Source organism: Macrobrachium rosenbergii, chromosome 12 (genome assembly GCF_040412425.1).
Source record: "Macrobrachium rosenbergii isolate ZJJX-2024 chromosome 12, ASM4041242v1, whole genome shotgun sequence".
Taxonomy (NCBI): domain Eukaryota; kingdom Metazoa; phylum Arthropoda; class Malacostraca; order Decapoda; family Palaemonidae; genus Macrobrachium; species Macrobrachium rosenbergii.
Window position 1 is genome coordinate 39,193,288 of NC_089752.1, and position 18,129 is coordinate 39,211,416.

Below are 18,129 nucleotides of genomic sequence, written 5' to 3' on the forward strand. Positions count from 1 at the left end.
CAAATTCGAAAATTAACGAAGAGTACTCCTCCGTTTGTCTGAAATATAATCCTTACACCTAGCTTACGTGTTTCCTCCTCCCCCTCCTCGTAGTGAGAATGGCTCAAGCTGAACTAAGATAAGAACATTTGTTTACTTCTCTTGGGAAGTATGTGTGCTTTGTTTGCTATGATTAACTGTCATGCAAGGATAGCAGTAATGATAGTGGCATGAGAGAGAGAGAGAGAGAGAGAGAGAGAGAGAGAGAGAGAGAGAGAGAGAGAGAGAGAGAGAGCAAGTATATACTTCACATTTTTTCACATTTCAAAATTAGCAAGTTAATTTTCAAACATTTATGTAATTTACAAAATTCTGTTTCCGTGTGATCCTAGGCAACCAATTCACCTGACATAAAACTACCTGTCTGGTTTCAACTTGCTTTCCTATTGCACTGTTCACTGTTTTAAATGCACACGCTTCCCCCACATAATTGCCGTCAAAGTACTTGGTGATAAAACGCCACATTTAATACGTTATAGCTGCATATAAATCATTTAATGACTCCCTGTCTGTTTACCTGTACGAGGTCGTTAGTAGTGATGTTGGTTAAATAGCCTTTAATAAACCTAATGTAGTGTTTAATAAATAATGTGACCAACGTGTATAGAATGCATACATTCAGGAACCTTGATTCCATTATTAATCTAAACTGAAGGTTCCAGTATTTACATAATACACCAGAATAACAAAGTTAGTGAAATTCCTCAACATAACCCTATAAAAACAGACGAGGAAAAAAAAACAGGTAAAACTTCTCGGAAATAGAAAAAATATGGCTGAAGGAAAAGTGATAGATACCGGTCATTGAACTAATACGGCGACATTATAACCTGAGGCGGAACTCTCGTGAATTTCTGATTTAACAAAAAACTTCCTCTTGAGAGAGAGAGAGAGAGAGAGAGAGAGAGAGAGAAGGGCGGGGGAATAATATATTCTACTATAACCCCCCACAAAAAAAAAAAAACCCACGCACCTGAAAGAACGTCGCACAATACAATCTCCGGGACTATTAAAATAATACAAGCAATACCTTTCACAAACATTAACATAATTTCATTCCATAAGCTTAGATTCCTAAATTTCAAAGAACAAACATATACAAAACAACTTAGCTTTAGTTTGGTAGAATAAGCATTGATTCAATTGTATAACATAGCGATGATCACTCCTTCAAACAAATGAAGTTCGTAGTCGCGAGAGGCTGGAAAGAGAAATACTCTCTCTCTCTCTCTCTCACTCTCTCTCTCTCTCTCTCTCTCTCTCTCTCTCTCTCTCTCTCTCTCAGTATTTCACCTTCCCTCTAAAATATTATTCTTCCTCTTTAGTTTTTTTTTATTCCTTCACTTCCTCCAAGCTTTGATTCATTACCCAATTTCCACTTCTTTTACCCTTCAAGACTTCTACTACAAATGCCTATTTCATACTTGCCAAACCTTCATCTCTCCCATGAGTTCTTTACAGCCCTGTACCAGTTCCTTTTTCCGAACTTTTTCCAAGCTCTCTTGATTCGAAATAATTCATCCGTTGGCGTTCTATCAGCCGACGACACTGACCAGTCTCCTGCCCAGGTAATGATATCGACGCGCTTCCTATGCCGAAATATTTTGTCCCTGAGAACGCTGTTGCTGGCTCGGTCAGCCATCCGAATGAAACAGATGCAATCTGGTCATGTAATAAAAAGTAGTTTTGCGTCTTTTGTAACATGCGTACCTACTTTGAAAACGCGAAATTACGGTAATACGGAAAATAGTATCAGGCTTTACCTAATAGGTTACATGAACCAAATGCATAGATAACAAAAGATAACATTCTTAGTTCTATGAAAGCCTGGAAAAAGACGTCCTATTGATGGTCAAAACAAAATACAGTGCTGGGTTTAAAGAAAAAATAAAGCAAAAAAGTAGAACATGAGAAACCACAGCGATAATAAAGTATACTTAACAAATGCACATACACAAATGCTCACAACTATTCACCAAGACTGACGAAGAATCACGCACACGAAAGTTAAATATCCAAAATTAGGAACAAATGCACACAGGATGATTAAGAACTTTCCGTCTCTTGCGTCCATGCATCTCCTAGTAACAAAAACGATAGCTTAAAAGACCGAGTCAAATAATTGCTTTGAAAGGGCACAGAAGTTTTAGCTGGGTCTGCTTGCAAGACAATACTAAAAGAATGAAAGAAATCATTGACCATGAGGGTGGGAATATAGTAATAATAACGGATGAAATGAAAATTCGCTGATTTTTTGGAAGATAATAGTCCTATTTGAACTGAAGGGGAAAATACTTCAAATCTATCTGAGAATAAGAATGAAAAGAATTACTGGATTACCACTGATTGGTTCGTGAAGCAGACTTAAGACAGAAAACTTTGCTACGCTCTTTTATTTTTTCTTATTTTATTGAAGCGTTAGAAACATCCTATTTGCAAATCAATATTCCTTCCTAAATAAAAAGAAAGTACAAACATTATTTCAAATTTGGATAAATCTACTAAAAATAAAAACAATGAGTTAATAAGTTAACGTGTGTCTTCCAGCAAGATGATCAATGAAAGACCATAGGGACTACTGAAACTTTTGAACCCATTAACCACAGGATTCTCAAGGACTTTGCTACTTCAAAAAGGTTAATTTCTTGGCATGATTTTACGGCTCCCTTCTCCGGTCATTTACCTTCCCCATCATCTACTTTTCCCTCCCTCTACTAGTTGCTAGTGTGTGTTTTTTTTTTTTTTTTTAGCGAGTTGTGTGTAGCTGCGTTTTTCACTGACAACGGCCAAAATTTCAAAGGAAAAGAATTTTGTCTACTGTTATCTCTCTAAAACACAATGCACTACACGATCATGCCTATTCAGAATTTGCTACGGATATGTGTATCTGAGAGAGAGATTTCCTCTTTTATATTCCATGCCTTTTCATGGTAATAAAACATTATATTTACCACGCACACAAAACAACGTCGATCGTGAAATTTGTTCAAAGGCCAATGTTACTGAGAAGAGAGAATTAGTGTCAGCAGGGGCGGACTATAATGACTCACGCATTTAAGCAAAAGAGGTGCAAACTAGCGTGCAAGACAGCCCCCAACAACGCAGGTTCTTTCCTCTGGTTTCTAATTTACTTCCCATCCGCTCAAGAAAATATCTCTCCGTATTATAGTAGAGCCAAATTCACTGTAATTCTTCTGGTATTAGAACTTGCAATATGGATTAGATTACGATCCTCTCTCTCTCTCTCTCTCTCTCTCTCTCTCTCTCTCTCTCTCTCTCTCTCTCTCTCTCCTTCCTATGCCTTATCCTTTTCTATATATCTTTGCGTTACTTCATTCATCTTTTTCTCTGTCAGTTAAATATGAATATATAGCCACTATTTATATTTTTTACTTTGATTTTACAGCTATAGTTCCGTAGCCACAAGCGCCCACCGCCCATCATGTTAAAAATAATTCTCAATTTTGGTCGAAATCAATTCATGATGAAAAAGAAACTGCGACTTATCTGTAATGTTTCCTTTTCCTCGTTTCTTACCGACAAATATTTGCTTAGTCTCAACAAAAGACTCATTTTTCTCTACACAACCACGATGCGTGTCAGCAGGAGTCCTTGCCACCCTGTGGGGTGCCCGTAGGTCATCACAGTAATATTAACATGCTTGAATGTCACTCCGTTCAAAGTGGAAAAATGCCGCTGAAATATCCCGATTCACGTGCAGTATGCAAAAGTTTTCTTTGCACCTGCCGAGAATTGACTCTACATCATTTCCAGCGCCATTATACAAGATTTCCCACTGACTTTCCGGCGACGCTCTCTATCAAAACTATATCATGTGCTCTTTATCCAGATCAGGAAACGAGATTTTGCGACGTCTTATACTCAAAACTCCGTTATCTAGCTTGTCAGTGAATGTGCATATCAACGTAATCATTGTACTCCATCTCATTAAAAATAGGAATGCAAAATAAAGTGCTAAATCTTACTCCGAGTATTCACTTCCGTGTTTATTCTTTCTGTTTCAAATGGAATCGGAAGGATTTGAAAGCTGATAGGCGCTGTAATATTTTTCTAGATTAACGTGATGGTCACACTTAATAATAAAAATAACCAAATTAAAAAAATATTTCTGACACACTTTCCAGACTATACAGTATTAGCCAAAACATTTAATAAAAAAAAATATGATACTCAGATCTGAGAAAAAGATCTATAAAAGACAAAAGAGCGTAACATTTCTGTGGAAAGACCAGGAAACGTTCCCCTTTTGTGAGACTTACACACTTGTACAAATCTCAAAAGAAAAAAGTGCACGATCACCTATGCACAATTTTTAAACATCCATCACTTAACGGTACTTAAGGAGAGAGAGAGAGAGAGAGAGAGAGAGAGAGAGAGAGAGAGAGAGAGAGAATCGTGCTATTGTTCACTGCGAAGGGGAGCGCGAGGAAACAAGAGTGCTCGATATCTGGAGTAGAACGACATGATAAAAAAGATGACTCAAAATCAAAGTCTTCACGTTAACTGAACTAATGGTTGACAGTTCACTGTAACCTACCATCTATGCTAATCGACAGAAGAAATATAGGTGCAGTCATAAATATTTTGTAGTAAAAAAAAACAAGTCTTTCAGGGGACTGTAAAAATTTGGCACATTATTCTATGAATGTTTATGACTACCACCAAGCATAACCCTCTCCTTGATCCACGGTAAAAGCTGCATAGCTTTTCACCAAGCGATATAACGATTAACGATGGTTGCACGACGACACGAACGCTTGGATGAGAGGACACAAACCTGGGAGTAAAGGGAACCTGCAAATGGGAGGAAGCGAGGAAAGAGAATAAAAATGAGACAAAGAACTCTCATGATGAACTGATGAGGGATCTCAGCCGAGATTCGGGAAAGTTCAGAACAAGTAATAAAATGCGCAGAAGCTTCTTCGGTGCAATCGAGTTTTCTGTACAGCGTATAATGCTGTAAGAAACTCTCAGCCGCGGCCTATGAAACTCTCAGCCACGGGCCGGTGGTGGCCTTTGTTGTTGGCACCTACAGCGGTGCCAGACAAACGATCATGGCTAACTTTAACCTTAAACAAAATAAAAACTACTGAGGCTAGAGGGCTGCAATTAGGTAGTTTGATGAATGGAGGGTGGATGATCAACATACCAATTTGCAGCCCTCTAGCCTTAGTAGATTTTAAGATCTGAGGGCGGACAGAAAAAGTGCGGACGGACAGACAAATAGCCATCTCAATAGTTTTCCTTAACAAAAAAAAACTAAAAAAAACAATGTAAGAGGTACAATGATTCACTTGTTACTTAACTGCATCACTGGTACAAGAGACAGATCCCTTAACGCTGAAGACTCTTTTGGTGTTGCTCTATGATACAGAGTGAAGAGTTTTAAAATAGGTAAAACTTACCGAAGCCAGAAGAGTTCTGTTTGTTTCATAGGCTGGAGTGGATTACTTAAAGTACGTTTTAAAAATGAATGGAAATTATTTTAGAGAATAAAAGCTAAGAAGTAATATAGTTTTGCCAAAAAATAAAAGAATAGTGACACATGCACACGGCACTACTAAAATATAATGGGAATAATATAGTCTTGCCAAAAAAAAAGAAAACGGTTACACATACACACAGCACTACTAAACTATAATGGGAATAACACAGTTTTGAAAAAAAAAATGTTACACATACACACAGCACTACTCAACTATAATGAAAATAATAAAGTTTTGCAAAAAAATAAAAGAAAGAGAAGAGTTACACATACACACAGCACTGCTACACTATAATGGGAATAATATAGTTTTGCAAAAGAAAAAATGTTACACATACACACAGCACTACTAACTGTAATGGAAATAATATAGTTTTGCAAAAAAAAAAAAAAAAAATAGGTACACACACAGCACTACTAAATTATAATGGGAATAATATAGTTTTGTAAAAGAAAACAATGCTACACATACACACAGCACTACTAAACTATAATGAGAATAATATAGTTTTGCAAAAAAAAAGAGAGAGAGAGAAGAGTTACACATACACACAGCACTACTAAACTATAATGGGAATAATATAGTTTTGCCAAAAAAAAAAACAATGTTACACATACACACAGCACTACTAAACTATACTGGGAGTAACATAGTTTTGCAAAAGAAAAAATGTTACGCATACACACAGCACTACTAAACTATAATGAGAATAATATAGTTTAGCACAAAAAAAAAACAAGAGAGAGAGAGAGAGAGAGAGAAGAATTACACATGCACACAGCACTAGTAAACTACTCATGGGAATAGTCATCAAAAAGAAAACGACAACCACGATAACTGATGGGGAAGGGGATATTGAAAAACAAAAGCAAAACAAGCAAAAATGCGCGTAAAAGAGCTCTTCTTACCTATACATGATCATATTCACTGCAATATGCTTACGGGAACTCATAAATATATCACTCAGCTCTTCTACTAGAATAGTTTACTACTATTTGCGTTTTCCTCACCTTCTTCAATCAGTCTCGTTACAGCTAAGATTTGGGCATGAAAAAGTTCTGTTCATGTTCGGGCAAAGTTTTTACGTTCTTTCTTCTTCCATTTTCAATTTGTTCGAGTTCATCTCTACTTAATGGCTAATCGCAAACTATTTTTTTTTTTACTAGGTACACCATATTTGTCCTCAAAGGTAAGAAAGAATATTTGTCCATCTCCTCCTTTCCTCCTCCAATTTCCGAAATGAACTCCATTTTGATCCCACTTGATGGGGCTTCAATTGCAGTTCTGCTGACAAGGAAAGCTCCAGATAGGACGAAGAGAAAGGATTCTATTTTACGATACACCATCAATTATCCCCCTGATTTTCTTGGATAAAGTGACTAGAAACAACTCTGAAAAACACTAACATCCACAATCATACATAAAGATATCCTGATATAACAATTTTATTTTAATACGGATTCATTTTACTAAAGGCATAAATATTTTATAAATTACCAGGATATCTAGAAGCTGTGTTTAAACTGTCTTGTAATACTAGTTCAGTGCCTTCATTGAGAAAATAAATTTTCATCGCTACAGAAGGAACTTCTTTTCTATGTTTTACAACTATAAGTAACCTAAATCTCTTATGATCCAAGTTTACGGCTTTCGTTGAAATGCCATGGATTCGAACCAGGCGGCAGTTCGATAGAATCCTACGGTTGTGTATGTTCGTCAGTACTGTTCCTGTAGTATATATATTTGTGACTTCTCATACTCTGTATCAGTCCTTCGTCAATGGCTTGGAAATAAAGTCGAAACCGGTCAGGACCTACACCCCGTTTCTTATTTTTCACCCGTGGTAATGTGTGATAAATGAATCACGTACAAAAGTGATAATAATCATCATATATATATATATATATATATATATATATATATATATATATATATATATATATATATATATATATATATATATATATATATATATATGCATATTTAAAAATTGTTTGTGAACAGACATAACATTTAAAACCAGAGGGGATACAAACACAATTCTTACAAAGTGAGGAAACATCATGTCGGGCAAATACTTCTGTCAGAGCGACCTTGCCAGGTAATATGAAAAGCAGCCTGCATACAGAGAGAGAGAGAGAGAGAGAGAGAGAGAGAGAGAGAGAGAGAGAGAGAGAATGGCAAAATTCAGCTCCTGGATAAATAAAAGAAGCCAGCGTCGGTAGTGGAAAACGCCTTTGCCATAGCAGCGGGAGTCCAGTAAACGTGTGCCCAGGAGAAGCTGACTCTCTTCAGTGCACGATGAGTAACGTAATCGGTGACGACATCAAGTGTATGTCTGTCTGCGTATATACAGACGTGTATGTGTGTGTGTGTGTGCGCGTTTGTGTGTCTGAGAGTGCAATACAAATATAAATATATATATATATATATATATATATATATATATATATATATATATATATATATATATATATATATAAACTGTGTGTGTGCATGTGTGTAAAGATACATGGAATATAGTCTTACAATAGGGCGGCCAAAATAAATGAATAGGTAATTGTAAGAAGGGAAGTCGCATTTGAAGTGAAAGGAACCAGACCAAAGGTGAAGGCGATGGAAAACACTAAATTACCTCAATATAATAACGCTGGATGAAATAGAATATCAATGAAATAATTTTCGCGCAGTGTGAATAATAATGACAATTTAAGGCAATTATCTTTCACCCTTACGATGATACGGTACAGCCTGGCTGAATATCCCCTCCTGTCCCCTGAGCTAATTAACAGCTCTGCTAGGGCTGGCCCGAACGATTAGATTTATTTTACGTGGCTAAGAACCAATTGATTACCTAGCAACGGGACCTACAGCTTATTATGGAATCCGAACCGCATTATAGCGAGAAATGAATTTCTATCACCAGAAATAAATTTCTCTAATTCTTCATCGGCCGGTCGGAGAATCGAGCGCGGGTCCAGCAGAGTGCTAGCTGAGAACGATACCAACCCGTCCAATGAGGAACTAAAGAGAGAGAGAGAGAGAGAGAGAGAGAGAGAGAGAGAGAGAGAGAGAGAGAGAGAGAGAGATTGCAATTACCGAATATAAAAGCAAGGTAAATGCAACCAGCAATTGAAGAGAGAGAGAGAGAGAGAGAGAGAGAGAGAGAGAGAGAGAGAGAGAGAGAGAGAGAGAGACTGCAATTATCGAACACAGAAGCAAGGTAAATGCAACCAGCAATTGAGAGAGAGAGAGAGAGAGAGAGAGAGAGAGAGAGAGAGAGAGAGAGAGAGAGAGAGAGAGAAAGGCAATTACTGAACATAGAAGCAAGGTAAATGCAACCAGCAATTGAGAGAGAGAGAGAGACAGAGAGAGAGAGAGAAAGAGAGAGATTGCAATTGCCGAACACAGAAGCAAGGTAAATGCAACCAGCAATTGAGAGAGAGAGAGAGAGAGAGAGAGAGAGAGAGAGAGAGAGAGAGAGAGAGAGAGAGAGAGAGAGACTGCCAATTACCGAACATAGAAGCAAGGTAAATACAACCAGCAATTGAGAGAGAGAGAGATTGCAATTACCGAACACAGAAGTAAGGTAAATGCAACCAGCAATTTCCTCGGCAACTCCGCAACTTCTTCACAACTAGCAAATCGGTAGTTCCAATAACGACTGGATGGTTGATGTTGAAACGCAACTTTGGAACTACCGAGACCTTGGGGTCACACTGACTGCCTGGGGAAGGGGACCAGGTTTTGGGGTGGCCCACGTGCACTTCGCGGTGAAAATGCATGCATTACTCGCCATTAATCAACTAAGTTGTGCCTCATGACATCGACATAATATACAGCGGGCGATACGCAGCGATTAGCACGCACTCTTGAACTTAAAAGATGGCCAAAAATGACACTGTCCCCAGCTACTTAGTAATAACAAAGGCCAATCCGGCAAAAAATGAGAAATATCGTATATCTTTAGTAGAAGGTATATAAAACAGACCTTAAAATAAAAATATACTAAAAAGAAATCAGGTAATCCATATAATAATAACTCAAGTCTCGTCGTATTCCGACTAAATAACAGGAAAGCCGTATAACTGGAGAGAGAGAGAGAGAGAGAGAGAGAGAGAGAGAGAGAGAGAGAGAGAGAGAGAGAGAGAGAGAGAGACTATAAAATCACCCTTCCTCCTCTAGAAAAGGAGAAAAGGTTAATTTCCTTGGCGTTTATAATTCTGTTCTTCAGTAACTAAAACAAATTATGTCTGAATAAAGTTCTGGAAAAAGACGGCCCTTATACCTAGAGAACTCTAAACGACTTGTGATTATATCAATATCAAAACGGAAACTCGATTTTGTTCGCAAAAATATGTAGGTAAAGAATATATCCGTGGAAATTGCCATACGGAAGAGGAGAGGAATGGATAAGTAAACAATAAATAAACCGTACATAGCCAGGAGCCATGTGTGCAAGAACAACAGTTTTCCGAACGGTGTAAAATTTGCATTCACAAAGAGCGTGCTTACTGACGGTCCTACTTTAAGTATGAAACTCTCTAAGGAGGCCGCCTAATATTCTGTGCGCGTACGTGTTCATGACCGTTAAATCATTTGGGAAATTACTGCCTCCAGACAACTTTTATAGACACGACTAGCCTTACCAAGTCGACAACATCATAACCTTAATGCGACTTCTGCTTAGGTGTCTTGTTTTACTGCGTTAACTTAGTACAGTAGCAAACACTAGGCATGTCTCGTAAATGCGATATGCAGTTAAAACCGTAAACGGTGGCAGTTCAAGGAGACAGCACGACGAGAAGTTCAGTTTTGTTAAAAAAGCCAACAGCACGATTAAGCAAGCAAAAAACATTAGGGTACGTCACATTCGCATGGTAACTCCATGCTCTTGTTTGCAAAGTAAATCGCATTCAATCAATATAAGTATAATAACATATGAACAAAACCAATTCACGGTGGTCACAGAGATGTGGAAACTTAAGTATCTGAACCGTACTTGAGAAGCTCCCTGGTAAGGGTAAAAACCTTGAACCAATTTTCCTACCTACCCGGCCAATCAGGGACGCAGGCGTTGCGTGCAAAATATAGATTGCTACCTCAGATCGGGATTGAAAAGGGAACTTCTCGGAAGCTGGAACCTTCTTATTAACGCAATACCTGAAAAGTTAACTACGCGAGCTGAACACATTGCACTACCGAGATTCATCCAACTTTCAGACCAGTCTCTGACTCAGATGATGGTAATTAATCGAATTAGCCAACTGTACGAAAGTGATCGAAACTAGCAAAACCAGATATAAAGATTTCTACTTCGTAAACTGGAAACAGCTGAAAGTGCTTCCAATAAAGTCACTGAGGTCATTGAAAGACTTGAAGACAGTGTAAGTAACTGGTAGCAAATACAATTTAACCGACAATGTTAATTAAAAGGTACTGTACACAATGATCCTTTTGAAAAATAAATGACATCCTTTTGGAATAACAGTCCATCATTAAAGTCGGTCGAGGACTTCATGCAATAACAGGTCTTGTCAACCACAAGGGAAATTTCTTGGAATTTGCAAGCCTGGAAGTTGGGTCTCTTTATTTCACTGCTCTATAATGAACAAGATCTGCAGTAAAGCGTATGTTCAACCTCCCTCTCTTTTCCAGCGCAAGGACTCAAATGAAGAAAACAACAGTTAGTGACCTACTTTGCTCTATGTAAGGAATGATGGCTGGCGTTTGTAGTGAAATCTTAAATATATTGTATTTGCAACGTACGACCCGCGCATTTTGTGACATAATGTGTGTGTGTGTGTGTAAGGGTGACGCCTGAACGCGTGCATGAGGAAAAAGACGATATACCAGATTGTAACCCAGTAAATCTTAAAGGGATACAGGTCAAAAACGAATAACTTGTATTTTATGGTCCGCAACTGCCCTAAACACCTAGCAGGTAGAGATGTAGAAGTTTTTGGAGAAAGTATCTAAACTTATGGATAGCATCAACAAAATTCCAACAGCTGGATATATAAACTATGAAAGATAATCGCATGTCAACAAAAACATTCCCGAAAAATTATCAAGGCCAAAAAAATCTCAAATAAAACCAAAACTAACCCTTAATCACAAATATTTAATAGCTTCAGTGCAATTACCCAATAATCAACGGTGCATTAAAATAGCACTGTTGGGCAGCATCCGATTAACAAAACATAAAATATCAATAGATAAAAACAATGAATAAGTAATACCAGTGCCAAACGAACTTCAATGATTTCCTGTTTACATCAAGATTAAATATAATAATAAATTAACGAACTGGGAAATTAATCATGAAACGTTTGTCACCATCACACGTCATGACTGCTAGGACGATGTCACATCAAAATAATTGAATCTGATTTCTTGGTACAGAACGTGTAAATGAGAAATGCCCTCATTTATCTAGTACGGAACGAGAAATATTGTTATTTTATCAGTTACCTAACTGACTAACTCTAACAAGTTTCTCTTTTCAAGAATTTACAGGCAACAACTGTCAAGTCTGCTTCCCACATGATTTCATTTAAACTATTTTGGCAAGGGTCCCAACCATTCACAGACAAGCTTCTAAGCTTTTTCGACAACGATAGCTATACGGGGAGTTAGCTTACGGTATAAAATAAATGGATAATTCACAATAATAAACAAGTAAAAAATGCGTCGAAGTTTCTTCGGTGTAATCGAGTTTTCTGTACAGCCGCTACAGCGGTATACTGCTGTATTGATCCGCGGCCCATGAAACTTTAACCACGGCCCATGAAACTTTAACCACGGCCCTTGGTGGTCTATCGTATATCGTTGCCAGAAGCAAGATTATGATCAACTTTAACCTTAAATAAATAAACTACTGAGGTTAGAGGGCTGCAATTTGGTATGTTTGATAATCGGAGGGTGGATGATCAACATACCTATTTGCAGCCCTCTAGCCTCAGCAGTTTTAAAAACCTGAAGGCGGACAGAAAAAGGGGGACAGGAAAAAGTGCGGACGGACAGACAAAGCCGGCACAATAGTTTTCTTTTACAGAAAACTAAAAGCTGAGTTTGAAAAAAATACGATCAACCTTCAACATAAAAGTTACATAACAACTGAGGACCATTAAGGAAGCAGCGTTTACTTAACGACAAATTTTAGTCGTCTGGGCAATTCAGGAAGTAATACACCGCCAGTTTCGAGACAATTCACATAACCTGGAGGCACTCGCGTGTCGAGCGTTAATCCGGGTGGGTCTCCGGGTTGGTAATCGTATTTGATATAATATTATGAGGTCGTGGATAATCTTTATTTTCAGTCTGCACTGATAAATTTAATCATTCTGTAACTGCTTTACATGTTTCATTTCAATGATGCCGATAAATTTCAACTATATCATGGAAGAACAGTAACAATCCGTTTTAATAATACACCCGCTGAACTGATTGAAAAACCCTTCACTAACAGAAGTCAGTTGTCATCTCTAATCTCTAATAATGATTAACCTTGAGATCTTTCCACTGTGTGAGAGAGAGAGAGAGAGAGAGAGAGAGAGAGAGAGAGAGAGAGAGAGAGAGAGAGAGAGAGAGAGAGAGAATTTCCAATGTGTACTGAAGCAAAGGGACAGCTTGATAAAGAGTTCTGTCGTCGACACTCCAATTTATTTTGGCCAAGGCACGGTTCGCCTTCAGGTAGGTGTGCATGTATAGAAAAAGGCGGAGACTGAAGAATACAAGGGAAATACACCGAGCGATTAAGAGTGAGAATGAAACGCAACTGAGAGTATTACAATTTAATAATACTAAAGAGAAGAGGAGAGGTTCGATAGCACTTGGAGGGAAGGGAAGGGTAAAGAAGGCATCATAGATCAGCGAAAGACACATTCAAGTGTAAACACTGGAATATTTGACGTTTAAAATACACGAGACAGTTTCTGAAAACGTCAAATAAGAAGTATCAACACAAATAGCAAATGTGAATAAAGTTCAGATGGCCTAAAAATAGCAGAATACAGTATAAATGTTACGGGTAAGATTTCAGTGACATTTCACTGAGAGTGACCAACTCATCATAAAACTGTTAAACGGCAATGAATAACCAAGAAATGCAAAAAGAAAAAATTACGGAAAATACACCGGCAAGGAGAGAGAGAGAGAGAGAGAGAGAGAGAGAGAGAGAGAGAGAGAGAGAGAGAGAGAGAGAGAGACTAAATTTCGAAAACTTCGTCAAACCAACCAGATCAGCTGAATGACCGGACCCTAACCTTTAGTAAACAGCACTCCAGTTTTAACAGGGAATGAAAACGAGGCCGCTGCTCTGAACTATTCCAGAGTAATTCAGAACCTTCGACCTGGAAAGCATCTGGATGAGGACAAAAAAATAGTAGTTCTTGCGTCACAGAGAAGAAACCATAAAAACCTAGCCAGCAAACGTCAAGTATCGCTATTCATTTTCATCGGAAAAAACTAAGCTGCGTGATGCTGGTCTGCAAGAGATGAAAACTTCCTTCAGCGCAACGAACCCAGAGTCACTTGCGGCCATACGATTCGAGTGTGGAAATGTTTACTTACAAGAGCGTAGAAAATCAAAAAACACAGCCACGGCAAAATATATCTGCCCCTAAATAAGACACCTTTTTACCTATATTCGTATTTCTAAAACGTTAAATTCCACAATTTTTTTCGCGTAATCCTAACAAAGGCAAAAGCAAACATATAAAATGAACCAAAAAGAACATCCTCGAGTACGAAATGAAAATAAGAGCAATGAATATTATTATTATACCAAACTTACACATGACATACCTTTCATCGTGCGAACCCAACCAAGTCTAATTTTATATTCACATGTATTTCTTCATTTTTATATTAATTTAAGAGTGGACAATCTTTGTTTGCTTAGTTTCTTCACTCTAGCTTTCTATAGAGTATATATCCTAGAACCTGAAACCGTATTTAAAAAATTAACTAACCTTATTAACAATGATAGTATCTACTTTAACGTGCACTTCCACGCGAAAGAATTATATACTAGTTACAATACCATATCTCTTCCCCAAGTGCCTTGCATAAGAACAGAAACTACAGTTACAAGGACAATATTCTCCTGATAAAAACACTATGCCTTCTTACTACACGTCTTTCTTTAGCTAATACTCTCTCTCTCTCTCTCTCTCTCTCTCTCTCTCTCTCTCTCTCTCTCTCTCTCTCTGTGAATCCATGAATCCATGTTTAGGTCAAAATTAGTGAGACAACAAAAAAGCTCATCGACGATGAAAATCAATATTTGAATTGTACGTATATATATATATATATATATATATATATATATATATATATATATATATATATATATATATATATATATATATATATATATATATATATATATATATATATATATATATATATATATATATATATATATATATATATATATATATGTGTGTGTGTGTGTGTGTGTGTTTGTTTTTATCATTACAAGAAGAATTATAGTACATTTTTCTTGGGTGAAAACTGCTACTATTTTGACAGGAAAACTATCCACATTATTTTAAATGTTAAGTAGCGAAGTAAACTAATTTTCAGAAGTGAAGAAACTGGTACTCACCGAGCCACAGCTTCTAGAATGTCATCGAGTGCACGATACGTTCTGAAAATGGTAAATAAAATTCATTAAACAAGGTGGTAACCTGAAGATCAAAATAATTGCATTTAATAAAACAAATTTCAGATAACTACACAATACAGATGCAACAATATCAATAAAAAGCATTTTGTTTGCATACTTCCAACCCCTTAATAACTTCCTACTCCAAACATTCCGACTGATGAAACCAAACAGACGGGTGATCCATCTTCATGCACGTCTAGGAATGATGTCATAATTTTGTCATGATTTTTAATGAAATTTCTTCAGCCATGCATATGGAGTTGCTGTGACAGGGTACATAAGGAATTTTTTAAAGTATGAGGGTCATGGCTTAGGTCACAATCGTTCTCAAGTAGTTTACAGAGAGTGGCAGACAAATTGGAGGGTAGGTGGACAATGTCCTTTATGCAAATTTATGCACGCTGGCCTTTCTTTGTTCCAATTTTGGCCGAAATCCCTTGAGCAGTGTAGGAGCTGCGATTACAATTTCAGCATAAGATATACCGATGGACAGGCAGACGTACAGACAGACAGACTGTTTTCCCATACATGGACATTTATGCACGATTTTCTACCTTCGTGCTAAGTTTGACTGAAATCTCTAAGACAGGGGGAGCAGGACAGACACACCAACGGACAGACCGACACATGGTCAAATGGAGGGGAATTATATTATTCTGTGAATTTTTCAGTAAGGAAATAATGAACAGTTGCGTCAGCTATTTAAAGAAGACTTGAAAGAATCCATGTCTCATTACGTGTCATGAAAGTTTTCGAATGTAATATCAAATAAAACCAGCACAGCTTAAGTGTAGAGTTTATTGTTAAATATACAGTACTCACATAATCTATTCAAATAAAATTTACATTTGGGCATGGATATATGCACCAAAAAACATACGCACACGCTGATACAGAACACACTAAAATCACGAAGCTTGCAGAGCCTCGTTATTTCTTATATGAAACTCCTTTTAATTAATTTATTTTTTTTTAGTTTCCTATTTGATTCTATTACGACGTCAATAATCTTTATGTTGTAACGCCAGTTTTAGTAACCGTAAATCAATCAATCAATCATCCCCACATTATCAAACTCGTCTTAATGGGGAATGGGTGTAAAAAGGGGAAAAAAATCTTGTAAAATAATGAGGGATTCAGTAACATGATATTTGTGGCTCATCCCCTGAGCATTAATTAAAGAAACATCGGTGTTTACAAATCGACGTATGGGTCTGTGACTTTTATTCTTCTTTTTCAAGTAAGTTGAAGCATAATTATGTAGTGATTAATTATGAGCATCCCACGAAACAAATGTTCTAATTGAACAACTTTTTCGCCCTATTGTTCCTTTATATTTTAACGGAACAATGTCAAAGTAGCTTGGTTATTTCTCTTTCACGCACACAAACGCAAATATCGTACTGTATTTCCAAGCCCTGAGCAACGTATCTTCGTCGCCATCCGATAAAATGGAGCCTAACGCTTGTTCATAGAATCAAACAAGAAATGAACGGTTTACTGGTTGGTGAACTTACTTGCACTGCAGCCATGGTGGGGAATAAACAGTGACAGCAATATTATTTCAAAAAGACTTACTGATAACAGACCAGGAGGGGTAAAAAAATATAATATATACTGTATATGTATATATGTACATATATATATATATATATATATATATATATATATATATATATATATATATATATATATATATATATATATATAGAGAGAGAGAGAGAGAGAGAGAGAGAGAGAGAGAGAGAGAGAGAGAGAGAGTCATATATATATATATATATATATATATATATATATATATATATATATATATATATATATATCATTGAAAGGAATAACAGCTAAAGGAGACACACACACAAATTTCGACAGAAGGACTTTTGATAATAGCCGAATTCTATGGTGCTTAAGGACAAGAAAGATTAAAAGAGCCTCCGTAAATAAACAGAGAAACATCGTGACAGGGCTTCTCTCACATGGATAAAGTAGCTGGTAAAATAATTAAATTGATGATTAAACTGCGCAAAAGTATGACAGATCACGACCTATCTATCTATATATATATATATATATATATATATATATATATATATATATATATATATATATATAATATATATATATATATATATATATATATATATATATATATATATATATATATATATATATATATATATATATATATATATATATATATATATATATGTATGAGAGAGAGAGAGAGAGAGAGAGAGAGAGAGAGAGAGAGAGAGAGAGACCGTAATTAAAGCTGATTCATATTTTTATTAATACTATGCTTTCAATTCTAGTGAACTTGCCACTCCACATATTTCCTTTCCGTGGTGGCGCGGGCGTTTACTCATGGCCATAATTTCCTTGCAGTCCAGTTTCTATGTCAGGAGCAACCCATATATTTGATAAAGTCTGCGTCTTATTGTTTTTCTTTCAATTTATCTTTGTGACGCAGGCACGAATTTAAAATTTCAAAAAAATCCTTAAGACTCTTTATTTCCATATATATTTTTTTTTCAACTGTACCGCAACTGTTTTGAAGATGTCAAAATTGTGGTTTCATTTTAAAAAACTAACAATGTTAACTCCAAACTATATCCGTAATAAAGGAGTAAATTTCTCTGCTTACTCATTCAAGGTAAATATTTGCGCACGCAGTTACTTATGCAAATGGAATCATTTTGATCGTTATCCTAATGAAGCGGTATTCCTGGTACCAACGGAGTACGGAAAATCAGTACGGAATAAAGCTTTATACTCAAATATGAAGGTTCAGATGCAGAGAGAGAGAGAGAGAGAGAGAGAGAGAGAGAGAGAGAGAGAGAGAGAGAGAGAGAGAGAACGTAAAGCACAAGAGTTAGCTGAGAGGAGGAACGGACTGATTGCACAAAT

At 36.6% G+C, this 18,129-nt stretch overlaps 1 long non-coding RNA gene across 8 annotated transcripts in view; it reads right to left on the reverse strand.

The window, feature by feature from the left end:
* Positions 1–18,129, reverse strand: part of LOC136843635 (uncharacterized) — a 668,266-nt gene that overhangs the window by 294,755 nt on the left and 355,382 nt on the right. For all 8 annotated transcript variants that reach the window (XR_010854616.1, XR_010854617.1, XR_010854615.1 and 5 more), the window contains one exon: positions 15,160–15,201. This is a non-coding gene — a long non-coding RNA (uncharacterized lncRNA). The remainder of the gene's footprint in view (positions 1–15,159; positions 15,202–18,129) is intronic.